Raw genomic sequence first — 7,082 nt, forward strand, 5'->3', positions numbered from 1 at the left:
ACAGTATGTGCTAAACCCATTTATAATTATATTATTATTTTACTCAGAATATTGTTGAGATGCCATTCAAAGACAATGGTCAAAATTAATATGTGCACATAGGGAATCTCAATGAATGTATTCAGCTAAAATAAACGTAACGGTTTCATTGTAAGTTTGAGATTTAACCTGTGTTAACACCCTGGCCCAGAGCTGCTCTTGCCTGATTAAACAGCATCTGCGTCATTCGCACGTTCGCGCTGCTTTCTGCAGAATCCCACATCAGTTCTGTTACGGCAGTAGAGATGCACCGCAGCCTGCCTCATGTAGGATTTGTGCGGTTAACTGCCAATCTTTTCATATCAACATCGGTGATTATTAGAGTTGGGTAATTTGTCTGGACTTAGTCTATCAAAATATCGTTTTAAACCACGTCGGCGGCGCTCTCCTTAGAACGTCAGACCTGACTTGGTTTCTTCACCGGACTCTATTCTGCTTGATATTCCGTTCACTGTTAAAAACACAGCAACTATAGGAGGAGCGGGAGTCGGCTGTTTTACCTTCAAACTTTGAGAAGGGATAACGGTTGCACCAAATGTAGCCTGTCCAAGACATGCTGAGAAAAAAAGTAAACTGGTCGTCGATAAAGCTACTTGGGAGTATTGACGGCAGAAACCGGGTGCCATTGAAAAACCTTTGCCACTCCTGTTGTCTCAGTCATCGCAAGGTTCAAACATCATTAACTGTGTATTAATTGGACCTGCCTGATGTCTGGTTCAAAATATCTGGAAAACTCCAAGGATTGCTGAGTCGACGAGCAATATAAAGATTCTTCTGTAACTCAGGTATGTTTTTATTAAGCTATCAGCATAGTTCAATAATGGTTAAATACAAAATAAATACATCGTTATTTACATCATTTAATGATTTATGTTAGCTCGTGTGATCTACTATGTTTCTTAGGCCATTCTTCATTCATTATTTATTTTACACAATGCAAAGTAGATTCACGCCTCTGGAGGACAACTATAAAGGGGAAACAAAGTTGCCATTTCTGATTGATTCGTGTGTGTGTGCGTGCGTGCGTGCGAGCGAGCGAGAGCGGGATAATGAGTAACTGAGTGAGTATGTATTATATTACATGGAGGTCGATAATTCAAAGTGAGATCAAATTTAACTAGATGAACAAACTGATCATATCTGATTATCATTTCTTATTTAGAAAAAGTATAATTTCCCCCCCACAGCATTGTAATTGAATGAATAAACTAGCTTTTAAGACAGAGGATGTGATTTCATTTACAAATAAAACGAATAAATCTGAAAATAACTCCAGGCCTATTTGATCTCCATAGCAAAATTGGGAACGACATTAGGTGGTATCAGATATGTTATAATGTGTTGTTCATTCTCATTTAATTAACGATTGCTAAAATAAGAAGTATGCAGCTTTGCCAACTTCCCCAGTGTTTTACGATTTCTATCACATAGGCTATTATTCCACCTTTAAGCCCGGCAAGCTCTAGTCGCCCCATTAGAAAACACTGCGTCGCTGTCCATGGTGCTGACAGTTTGCAGAGCAGAGGCAATGGCGGAGCCTGGCTTTTCAATTGAAATCATCAGCACTGCGCGCGGAGGCACAAGTCACAAGGCAGTACGGCATAATTTGCCTCATCTCTCTCTCTAAATGAAACTCTAGCTTGAGTACCATTTTACACAGTAAATCACTGCCACAACTAGCACCATCAACAGTTCTCACACACTTGGTCGGGGTCAAGGCACTGGTTGGATACTCACAACATTAGATTTATGACTGTATGACACGTTCATATTCAATGCATTTAATATGTATCAATATTCAATATTCAATGCATATGTCGTACATATGTCGTGCCTCCTGCAATGACAATACAGTTCATATCTGACTAGCCCCCCCCCCCCCAACCCCCCCTCTGTACAGTGCATAGTAATGATAACACTATGTAGGCCTGCCCTCAAATTGCTTGCTTATTTCCTGATAACAGTGATTGTGATAATAAAGGATAGCTTGAGATAGCGTTTTCAAGTTCACTCAATTAGTGGCACTGCCAAACCCAGTGGTTGTTACCCTCTGGACTGTTTTCCTGTAGATGGCAGTACAGGTCAGATATTAATTTACACACAACACCATTAATCCTGATAGGACATTGACAGGTCTAGTGTAATTGGGTATCATAGCAAGATATTGGTGAATGATTTATTGTGGCATGGTGATGGCCTAATGTATCTTCAACATAAATATGCATGTTTGGATTGATGGTGATGTAAAACACTGACTTCAGTAAATCTAAAGACAATGTGCAGAGTATACAGTAATGTGCATACTAGGGCATCTAAATTCACCGGTTACACAGTTGTGCATGAGACACTTTTCTTCATGTCATGTAGAAAACCTGGAGATCTTTATGAAGGCCTGTTCACCTTAGGCTTCAGCAGTGATATACATATGTTTGATCTTAATTTGATCACTCTTTTGTTGCAGAGAATGTTCCTGCTGCATCAGGAAATTCAAATGAGCCTCACTCAGTTCTCTTTCTTTCCAATGTGGGGGCAGTCGAGACATTGGGATCAGAGCTTGCTATCAAAACAATTGTATCTCTGGCTCGCTCAAACGCTAGGCCTAGGTCCTATTACTGCAACATTCAAATATATATTTTTTTATATCTGAAATGCAGCCATACAGATAAACAACTGTCATTTTATAGCTTAATAACACAAGATATATATTGGTCTCCACTAGGCTAAGGTCAAAATGTAGTTTAATTGTGGGTTTGTCTAGCCGTTGGGGCAGCTGCCTTCAGTGCGCACATATAGGCATGTTGTGTCGGTGTGGGTTCTATTCTGGCCCATGTCCTTCTGGCACAAATAACTTAATCCCCATGATTGACTTATCCCCCCCGATTGATTAAGTTACACATTTCAAATATGGACAGTCCAGGGATATTTTACCCCCTTGATAAGAAATGACCATGCCAGACACTTTTGGATAACATAAATAGGAAACAAATAAAATAATTATAGTAGGCTACAGTACACCAACATTAGTTTCCATTCATACAAAGTGTCAGGTAAATCGACACAATAGAAAACAATGAAATACTTGATTTCTATTGTATGGAATGTTAGCCTATACATTGTCACATAATGAAAGAGGTGAAAACTGTTAATAAACTACTGTGTTTCTTTGGCTGAGTTGATTTGGGCCATCAGTTGATTTACAGATGTAGGCCTGCAGTAGAACGATATACTTTCATCCAGTGTGTATACTCATCCATGTTTTATAGTTAGGCAGGCTATGTATACTTTGTCAATACAGTTCTGGTCTTTGGTGTGGATTGAAAGCTTGTATTATGTGGTTTTAATATTTCCTTTTGTAAAGCTGTCAAGGTGTTTATGAGTTTGAGCCCATCCAAAGACAATTTCGTTGAGCTGAGACACTTTTCTTTGTTGTATAAATGATAAGACTATTTGTTTTACTTCTTGAAAACGTTTAAATAAATACAATTAACTTGGGGGCCTATTGTAGGCTCAGGATGGTCACTATATTGCCCAGCACTGGGTGAAAACTCATGAAGCTTTGAGCCGGAGATCACTGCTTAGACCACTGTGCTATGGCAGTTCACTCTAGCAAGCACTAAGAATACTATGAATACTCATAATACATAGGCACATCGTTTTTCATTATTTTGTTTTAAACCACAGTATTAACCTTAACCGCAATGAATCCCTAAACTGTTAACCTTTAAGTTGTTTCTGTCTTAATTCTGTAACCATGTGGAATGAATGCATCAAAAATAGACATTGATCCACGAGACGTGCTGTAGGCTGCACATAGTATACAAACAACGCCTTCAGCTGCACCCTGGCGACGATTATAAATATTTCTTCAGATATTAAAATCCTCTTGCTGCAGGATTATTTTCCTCCTGGGACGAAATGGGTCAAATTAAGATCCGACATCTGTACTAATATGGTCAATTCTGATTCAGTGAGAACTAAGCTCACTATGCAATTAAAAAGTGCTATTTTATTCATCTGTTTTCGATAAGCAATGCACAGGCTCTGTTGGGTGTCACAGGCATCATGGTTTGGTGGCCTGTTGGTGACCGTGTGTTCCTCTTTGTAGAGATGAAAGGCAGAACTCTTTGACAACAACACCAATACAATTGTCTTTGTATTTTTCTGCAGGCCGGCTCCATGTCCATCATATGAATATTTAGAAAGTGGTACTCTCACTATCCTACTCTTTTCCTTTCGGCAGGGTTAATATCTGCCTGGCATCCAAACTAAATCTTTATCTTTACCCCTCTCTAACAATACCGCCAGAGTGCTTCCATGCTACACTTTTGATTTGTATTTTAAACACTCATTCCATGGGTCATACTGTCTGGCCATTGTTGATGTCCCATGGAAAATTAGTATTGAATTAAGGATTAAACACTGTAGACTGCCAACAGATAGATTAGTTGATTCCGTTTGAATGTCTTGTGTTTGTCTGCTTAGATAAGGAGAAAGGCAGATAGACAGCAATTAAAAATATATTCTGAGAAAGAGATAGAGTTCTCAACATCCTGTTGCAAATTATAGTGGAAGTTGTCGAAGAAGTGAAAGAGTGTGGTGAACAAACATTCACCTCTGAAGAGCTACAGAGGCTCAAATTCATACTCAAGTTTTCATTGTCAAATCAAGTGTTGAGTGGCATTGAGAAGATTGAATGGTCCTGTTACTCAAACAAGGGCTTTTAGATTAATCAATATTGAAGAAGGAGTTATTTTCCTTTCTTTGGTTCAAGGAGATGGTGGGGGTTGATAGAAGTTAGTTACTGTTACAAACATGTATTTTAGTTTGTACATGAGAGACTGATTGGCTAATGGGCCGACGGTATTGTATCACTTTCAAATACTTTCTGTTAAAACTGCCATGTTTTGCTTCATGTTGTGCTGTAACCTGAGTTATACTGTTGATTTGTCCTGAGTGTTTACTTGTTTGCCCAGGGCACAGGAGGGTAATGTAGCTAATCTAAATAACATCATGTTTTCTCTATGAAGGGTCACTTCCTCACTCTGTCTCACATTAACAACAAATCATGTAACAAGCACAGGAACTCTAGGTGTTAGTTAAGACGCTGCTCTTTTTCTGGCGTCTGTCAGGGTCACTTGATCACTGGAGTGTCCTTTTTTTTAACACTTCAAACCTGAATGTTGTCTCCTTGACATACATAGCAATAATAATATATGCCATTTAGCAAACGCTTTTATCCAAAGAAACTTGCATCCAAAACGACTTACATTTTAAGTATGGGATGGTACCAGGAATCCAAGCCACTATCCTGGTGTAGTAAGCCCCACACTCTACCAACTGAGCTGTATGTCCATTCTTAGTGAATTAACTCTACACACAGTGTGCCATACAAGTTTTCTGTTTTCTCCATTGAGTTAGTCAGACTGATGTGTAAGCTGAGTGTTCCCCAGTCTTTCAGCATTTTTGTAACTCATGCTCATTGTCCTAATCATCTCTGTTACCAGCCTTTGTCAATAGAAAATATGAATCTCATTTTTTTTTTAACTTCTGTTCTGCAGTGCTCATCTCATTAAGTTGGGATATCGCTACAATCTGTTTGACCCCAATGGTCACGGTGACCGTGCTGTACTGTGGCTATCTCCTTGTTTAGCACAGCTCCTCTACCTGACACAGGCGTGAAACACAGCAATTAGCCACGTGGTCATGGCTTATATTAAGGGGGATGAGACAGAGGTTGTGTCCCAAAATGGACCTTATTGCCTATATAGTGCACTACTTTTCTACAAGGCCCATAGTGCTCTGGTATAAAGTTATGCAATGTAGGGAATAGGGTGCCATTTGGGATGCACCCAGAGTCACAGAGCTGACGGATGGCAGAGGGCAAAGCCATGTTACGTAATACAGCTGTGGTGACGGTCAGACTCAGACTCATTGGGTTCATTGAGCAAATTGATACGACAACATTAGTGAAGTTTGAATATTCCCCATTAGGGAAGCCACACATTAAATTAAGATGGGGAACGGCGTAATTTTGTCTCTTTGGTGAGTATGACACTGATGAGTTGAGCCAAGTGTTCTGTTTGTATTTGGGTGAAATAGGACTGAGTTTGCTGATATCTTCTTTACCAGAGTACATTGATTTGATATTGGTAAACCAATGACTGATATAACCTTCCTAGTCATTAGTGGGGATCAGACACTCTAATAGACATATTCATCTATTTCATGCCCCCAGTGTTGATATCATTACTTTGCATTACTTTCCTATGATCTTTAATAAGAAGATTTTTCTCAAGGTCTGGTTTATGAAACCAGGCAGTTTAAACTTTATCTTTACAATTTGAATCCTCACCAGGACTCAAATACTTCACAGAGTTGTACCATTATGCAACATTTCCAGGTTCTGGCTCGAGCAACGACGCCATAATATGATTCTAAATGTGGCTTGGAAAATTACGAGCGACAAAGCATTCAAATATTGAATGCGGAGCTCAAGGCAAGATTTAGATGTTTATTTATTAAATTGCGCTTCCTACTAATTCATGGGGTGTCGTTATTAATTTTAGTCTGTCGTTTTGACTCGCAGCATTTTTTGCACACTCTGAGGACAATGAAATAAGATCTGAGGGAAAGTAAACATGAAGCGAATGGCAAATGTTCCCCACATTGGTCATCAAATTCAAAACCCTGTGGAATACAGAAGGCTTTGGAGTCAATTATCAGCAAAAGGTTTGTACATCTGCAGTCTATCTGAATTATTACAGCCAATGGAGCACAGGAGTTCAGATCCTCTCACTGGAGAAGATAGCCATCTCTTTGACTCACTAATAAAAATGGCTGCTTCATTAAGAGCAGGGGGCCTCTGCCTGTACAGTCCTTAAGTGTAATCGGACAGGTCTTAAGGGAGAGATGGGGAGGTCAACTGTTGGTTGCAGACAGTCAATTGGGGTTGGCGTCAGCTTGATTAATTGAATGGCAATGTGAAGATGTTATTGAGATTTCCTGGTCACAGTTCCGTGGCTCTCCACAGCTAATGCAGAGGC

At 39.5% G+C, this 7,082-nt stretch overlaps 1 protein-coding gene across 1 annotated transcript in view; it reads left to right on the plus strand.

Moving 5' to 3' along the window:
• Positions 1–240: 240 nt before the first annotated feature.
• The window catches only part of LOC129855301 (neuroligin-1-like), a 359,101-nt gene continuing 352,259 nt past the window's right edge, over positions 241–7,082 (plus strand). Inside the window, exon 1 of the mRNA XM_055922817.1 lies at positions 241–824. The gene's annotated coding sequence lies outside the window, so the exon portion shown is untranslated. The remainder of the gene's footprint in view (positions 825–7,082) is intronic.

The sequence above is a fragment of the Salvelinus fontinalis genome, chromosome 5 (genome assembly GCF_029448725.1).
Source record: "Salvelinus fontinalis isolate EN_2023a chromosome 5, ASM2944872v1, whole genome shotgun sequence".
Lineage (NCBI taxonomy): Eukaryota > Metazoa > Chordata > Actinopteri > Salmoniformes > Salmonidae > Salvelinus > Salvelinus fontinalis.